The following is a 7,155-nucleotide window of genomic DNA, read 5'->3' as shown; positions in this document are numbered from 1 at the left end:
AAGGCGAGCTGACGCATTGCTTATCTGGAGCAACCTGCATTGCGAAAGCTTCGAAAATTTCGTCAGCTCGTCTTCGTCAGCCCGATAATTCGGTGATGTTAGGGGGAACTGAATTAACCTACCTCAAGTATAGTAATCTTCAGCTGTTGTAAGCGCATGAGTTGATCGTTTTTTCCTGTTTCTTTTTTCCTCTCTTCCCTCCGTTTTCCTTCTATTTTTCTCTTTTTTTTACTTTCCGTTCATTTTTTTTTTCTTTTTCCTTCCTTCTTGTCAGCGCGTGCGCTCCTCCCTCTTCTAAGTATATGACGTCAATATGTGTATATAGTCAGGCTTCTTCAGAGATTAAACAGTTGTTAGAAAGCGCTTCGTCCTGTGTGTTCGTCCCTTTTCCGTATTTTAATAGCGCACACCAATATCTTCAAGAACGTACTTCCAACTATTCCAGTTGTAGCTCTTTTGACTCAGACTATATTCCAAGTAAATGCTACAGGTTAAATTACATTTGTGGTTGTGCGGGTATTTGATTTTTGAAATACGAGTCGAACTCGAATAGTTGGCTTTCAAGACCAGATCGAATAACATGCGTTTATTCGCTCTGATTCATCTATCCTCGGCCACAAAGTACAGAAATGCTTGTGAATGCACTCAGTGAAATTCCATTTGTTTTGAGTGTCGGTGCCATTTTAAATATTCAAAATATATATAACGAATCTGTACAAACGTTATGCTTCTGCCGACACTGGTTGGTACCACCACGTGCTTCATGTTCTAACAGTATTGTTGCAAAAGCAACAGTACGCGAGTCGCCGAGCCATTTCGCGAAGGTGACGAAAGGCCATACTGTGCATGCGCAGGCAGCAGTGAGGTCACACTGCGCACAGCTGGCGCGCCGCCGACGTCGCTGCGCGGGTGACTCAGAGGTGCCGCCACCGCGCTCGCCACTTGAGCATACGCCGTAACAGCGCATAGCTAGCGTGCCGGGGCCGCCGCCACTGCCGCGCGCTTTCCATCGCCTCTCTCTCTCTCTTCGTTGCTTTCGCAATCCTGCAGGTTTAACCAGAGCTAATCCACTGCCAATTTTTTATGTTACATACTCGCGAACAATATACCATTGGGTTATTGGCTATGTGCTCAGCATACACTGCTCTGAAAGTTTGTGCCTATCGTTAAAACAGCCACGAATGCAAGGATAAGAAGTTGGAAAGCACAAGATGCGTGGTGCTTTAGTAGTCCGGTTTTTTTCTCGCTTTTTCCCAAGTTCACACTGGAATATTTTGATCGTCCAATCACCGTGCTTTAAGTGGTCCCACAGAACATTAGAGGAGAAGTTAGCCTTGACAAGCTTATAAGTTGCATTTATCTCAGAAGTTGAGTTGTGACATCATTAGCAAATGCGAACTTACTAGATATCAACTATCGTGGCTCCAGGTTCCTGTTAACATAGTAAAATAGCAGTTGGCACCTATGCAAGGAATGTTGCAAATTATTTCTTTTTTTTCCTGGTGAACGCGTGTTTTAGTGCATTTTCATTAGCTGCACTCTTTAACGTGATATTTGAAGCCGAAACTAGCTTCGAGGGTGACAGTGTAAGGACTGCTGAAGTGTAGAATATATTTATGGGTGTAATATTTGCTCCGATCGAAACCTGACCGCCATCATAACATGACGAACCCCAGCAGCAATGCTAATCAACTCAATGTTGTATATGTATTGGCAAAGGCGAGTCTTACAAAGGACCAGAGTGAAACCATTGATTTCAATATTGGTTTGGTTTGGTTTATGGGGTTTAACGTCCCAAAGCGACTAAGGCTATGAGAGACGCCGTAGTGGACGGCTTCGGAAATTTCGACCACCTGGGGTTCTTTAACGTGCACTGACATCGCACAGCACACGGGCATCTAGAATTTCTCCTCTAAAGAAATTCAACCGCCGCGGCCGGAATCGAACTCGCGTCTTTCGACCCAGCAGCCAAGCACCATAACCACTGAGCCACCGCGGCGGCCATTTCAGTATTGAGCCGATTACCTGTGCTCCTTGGGAACCGCTGCAATGAACTCTGAAACGTTAGCATCAGTGTACTTAGTACGCGGTTATCATCCCACCACCTCCCCTCTAAAAGAGAAATACTCATCTCGACAGTGAAGTGCCCAGAGTCTGCGGTAATGAGAACTTACATTTTATCTTGTCTAAGTCTGAAGCTACTCCCTCCAGTGCCTGGTTGGAGTTAGAGCGGATCATCAAAGAAAAGTCCGCAAGCATCCTGCAAATCATCACTTTTCTAATGCTTTGGTCCTTGAATTGAAGGCCTTCTTCGACGCAGCACTGTGGGAAAAGAGATCACCACATGGTTTAGAGATGTTCTTGAATCTCACTATCTACCCTTCCGTACCGACACAGAAAGGTGAGAAAATAATGTTGCTCACATAAAAAAGTTTCTTTGGCTGCCTAGTGCGGATATGTAAGCAAGAAATTGAGTGTGTCTGGTAATTATATTATTTCTGACCTGCCAGTTTTCGGTCAGTTAAAGAAATCACTGGTCCATTGCAGCACCCTACTAACATAATTTCACCTTGCATGTTACCCTCGTGCATTCTTCATGCATTGAACTTTGTAAGCCCATTTTCCGGACTAGCACTTTGTCAATTCATATCGTACATCATTACTTGCCGATGCACTTTAATACCCACTTAATAGCCGCATTTTATCTTCTCTCCTTTTTGTTTTATTTTACCTTTTTCGCTCCGCATTCCTGAAGTCTTGGTCTCCCGAATTCTCTTCCTAATGCAGAGTAACATTCCAGTGATTTTTAAATACCGTCTAAATTCTCTCTTTTTCATGAAAAGGTTTCACACACTCTCTCTCTTTTTCCGAAAAAGCGAGAAAAAGTTAATTTGACTCGTAACCCACTTCCGCGCCGACTACAAGGTCCAGTCTTCGCATCACAATCTTCCGTCCATTTTAAATAAGTACGAATACATCAACTGTACAATACCTGTTGAACTCCTACAGTTTTTTTTTCCCCAATTTTTAATCCAGATCTTGTTCCTCTCTGGCTTTTTCTGTATATGTTTTTCCTTTTTATTCTTTGTTTGATTTTCCTTGCGGTGATGTCTTTTCATTGTGTTATTAAACTTGTTTCGCTGCCAAATATTTCCAGTGATTATGAACACTCTTGCTCGTGTTCGTTTGCCTTCCAAACTGAAGAACGCCGTCTTCTATCCCATCCTCGTCGCCAGTTGTTGTGATGCGTGGTTCATCAGACGCGCGCGTTCATGAGCGCGCGTTCATGCGAAGGAGCAGACAAGTTTCCAGGAGCGAACGCGGCGTTTATTCCCGCATGTTCGTCGGTGCGTGGCTGGCCGAAAATAACCCACCCGTAGGTTGCGGCGCACGCCTTTTATTAGTTTTTGGCGCGCATGCGCATTAGCGACGGCGGCGGCGATAGCCGGACACCACAGTAAGGCTTCAATGGAAAGGCCTCGTCGCCCACAATCAGGTATGGTATCAGACCCGCTGATCCCACTGTTGCTGCTGGGGGGATACCAAATCGGCGCTCACACAATATGCGCGTCAACTTTGTCCTTAAGAAAACTCCCCCATCACTTTCTCCCCCGTAGTGGCCAACGTTTACATACAGAAATCTGAAATAAAGCAAGAAGTTTCTGTGTAGCCCATTAGCATCTGATGCAGCACATGACTTTCACCTTGCTCCTCCTGGAGTCACTACTGCGTTCTATTCTCGTAAAGTCATTTCTGTGCTGCATTATAGTTGGACTAAATATACATGCCACACACGATCAGAACTCAGAGATTAACATCTTGGAATCTGTTGCAATTTGTGCACAATCAATTATGTGTAATGTCAACCTGCGTGAGCAAACCATGGTAATCATACGCCTGTCACGCTATGCCCCTTAATTCGTCATGTAAATTATAGCACTGAACTGTCCTCTTTTCTTTCAGTGCATACAATGGCACTCTCTTTCAATGAATATAATACACTGTTTTCATGATTCTCAAGAAGAATACACCATTAGCCAGCAGTTTAACAAAAGCTTTGTTTTGCCATGAATGAACCATACCTGCAATGTGCATCGCATGTTGCCATGAGGACTGTGCTGAATGACTTCTTGTAGTTCAAGTTCCGTGACCCTGAATTTGTAGGGCATTCAATGCTCACATGCTTTCCGTCAATGCATCCAATGCAGTTGGGAAAATTCCACTCTGCAAGCATGTCTGTGGCAATCTGAAAGAGTGTTCGAGAGGCAATATAATATAGACTGTGACAAAAAAAAAATAGCGTAGTAATGCGTAAGGCAACATTCAATTGTCTTATGCGCGTTATGAGATGCAAGAGTTCCACACATTTCAAACGTCAGTATGTAATGGACATTGGGAAAGTCAGTAGCATAACAAATAAGGTAAAGAAATGCAAGCTGGACACTTGTCGACACTATAAACCCTCTCGGCAGTAAGAAAACGGGCTATAGTGCACTTACCTTTTTCCATTCTTCTGCTGTTTGTGAAAACCTTACATAGATTGCCTGAAGTATCTCTCATAATGCAGCACAAGTTTCCCTTACGATCATTCCAGCCGTTGATCGTCTTGTCAGGAAGTTGAATGACAAACTTCTCATCGTGTCACCGTTTGCGTGAAATCTGAAAAGCGTATTCTCATCACACACTTCTCAAAGGATAAATGGGGAGGAGGGGGTGGGGCTGAGTTGCATCATAGTGTTCATGCGGTACGTTTTAACACAATACTTTCCGAGGGACTGTTGATCAGGCACTATGACGGGACAGTGCCCGGTCGCGGACTTTCGGACTTACCTTACTGTCATCGCAAGTCGATCGTGTGCGGATATCAACTGCCTGAACGGAGTGTCTTGCCGCTCAATCACAGGCCGAACTAGCTGAAGCAGTGTGTCGAACGAGCTTGGCGGCATCCGAAGGAAGCTATAATCAAGAATCAAAAGCAACATCACTATATGTCACGTAAAACACACGGCACACTACGCGTTTAAAAAGGTTGCAATCACTCACTCTCTGATGAAGCATTCATCTCGGGCGCGCAGCCGGGGCAGCAAAGCATTCGCTTGCCCCTCAGAGTCTCGGTAGCGCTAGCAGGGGTGCACCCAAAACCTTCGCCTACGTGCCGTTTGCATGCGCCGCCGTCGCAACAGCAGAGAACACAGAATGACCAAAACGCTCATCATCGTCAGAACATCGTCGTCTGCATCTGTCATTGCAGAAGTCAACGCGATCAGCGCGGTAGATGACGAGGGACGAATGTGGTCAGCTAGCCGAGCAAGAAAAAAGCGCGCGAAGACCGTGAAATCACGCCTATACCCGGCCAGTTCGAGACAAGGCGAGATCTACGCTGTCACGTGACCCCGCGGCGGCCGCCGCGCGCACAACCGATGTGGCCTCTCTGCCGCGCGGCGTTCTCGCCGCCGGCGGCGTGCCGCGCGCGCTTTGCCGCTAGTGTGTTCGTACCGTTAGTGGAGTGTTTCTAGAAGAAGGAATATGTATGAAAAGTAACAAGTTGTCTAACTGTACGTACGTGTCTTGCTCGAATTTTCTGCCTCAATCTATCGAAAAGCTGAAATAACTGATCAGCTGCGCTCAAATTTCGCATTAGGAAGTAATGTAATTGTGGGCAGTTTTTTTATATTATTACAAACTTGAATCCTCCTAAAGACCCTCACTATATCTGTCTCTGTATAAGGGAACAGAGAAAAGAACGTTGTACATGTGATTGTACAATTCCCCTCTCTTCACAGAACGTAAGTAATTCTGCTGAAAAATAAGCCACCACTACTACACCCTGGCCCGTTTTCAGTGGGTAGTACTATACTGGGCAACCAACGAGCGAGCCTTACTTGGCGCATCGTGCGCAGGAAGGGACCGGTAACGTCGCGGAGACAGGGATCTATCAGCGATATGGCGAACCAACCGAAGTACCAGCACTGCACCTCGAACAGTGCAGTGCTTGCGTCGCATGCCACAGCGTCAAGACAAAAAAAAATAAACTTTGGCTTCCTTAACCCCATTATAAAATAAAAAAAATATCACAGCCTCTGGAAGTTTTCCCACCCCCAAAAATTCCAAAGAACCCCCCAGATGTTTGAAGTAGGCCCACCCAGAAAATTGAATGAGGTGGATTATTGGGGACTAGTGGGTGGGTTATATCAGAATAGTGGTTGGATTAATGAGGAACAATTCAGATTTTTGTGTGAATTACGGCGAAATGAGGGCCCTAGTGGGTGGATTAAGGCGTGTAGTGAAGAAGTTGCGCTGAACGCTTAGACGCAGAAGACGACGAGAAGCATTGCCGATGGGCAGACGACGAGCCCGAGGACATCATCATCATCATCATCAGACGACGAGCTCTAGAACCAGAAAATCACTTTTGGAGAGGGAGGTGCTCCGGATGTGCCTTGGCGTCCCCAAATTCGTGGCTACCAATGTGCTGTACCTTGAGGCCCGCATTCCTCCTCTGTTATCCCGATTTCACTTTCTAACTGTGCAGACTTTCCTCAAAATCTTTGAATCCCATTTTCACCGTTCGCAAAGCATTTTCTGTTGCCAGCCGACCTCCTTTTTTGGTGTCCACTGGCCTCGTTTTCATACCCCACAGGTTGTGTTCGTGCAAAGGCTGCTTGAGCCTTTAAACGTGCAGATTTACAACATCCTTCCAGGAATAAGAGTGGGTCCTTTGTCCACATTGTTTTCGACATTTTTCCTCAAAACGCGAAACTTTTACCACCCCGTATTTTAAATGGACTATTAGAGGATCATTTAGGGTCCCTACCTAAAAAAATTGCAATAGCAACCGATGCCTCACAGCGCAACGAAAAGGCAGGGGTGGGAATTTTTTGTCCGAGTTGAGACTGGTCCTTTTCGCTGCGCCTTCCGGATTTCACCCCTATTTCCCAGGCTGAGTTTCTGGCAGTAGTTCTTGCTCTGCGCAGGCTTGATCCTTCTATTTCTGCAGTGGCAGTCATTACCGATTCTTTATCTTTGTGTTCATCCCTCGCATGGCATGTTGACTGTGCCACTTTAAGCACTTTTTTATCGCTACTTCCTTCGCATTTGAGCCTTGTTCACTCGATATGGGTACCCGGCCACAGCAGCGTGACTGTAAATGAGATC

At 45.7% G+C, this 7,155-nt stretch overlaps 1 pseudogene; it reads right to left on the bottom strand.

Annotated features, from left to right (window-relative positions):
- Positions 1–3,400: 3,400 nt before the first annotated feature.
- Positions 3,401–5,246, bottom strand: LOC149336547 (uncharacterized; annotated as a pseudogene).
- Positions 5,247–7,155: the final 1,909 nt, after the last annotated feature.

This window comes from Amblyomma mixtum, chromosome 7 (genome assembly GCF_055824585.1).
Source record: "Amblyomma mixtum isolate Tamu chromosome 7, ASM5582458v1, whole genome shotgun sequence".
Taxonomy (NCBI): Eukaryota; Metazoa; Arthropoda; class Arachnida; order Ixodida; family Ixodidae; genus Amblyomma; species Amblyomma mixtum.
Note: the sequence above shows the minus strand (reverse complement) of the source record. Positions and strands in the feature narration are given on the sequence as shown.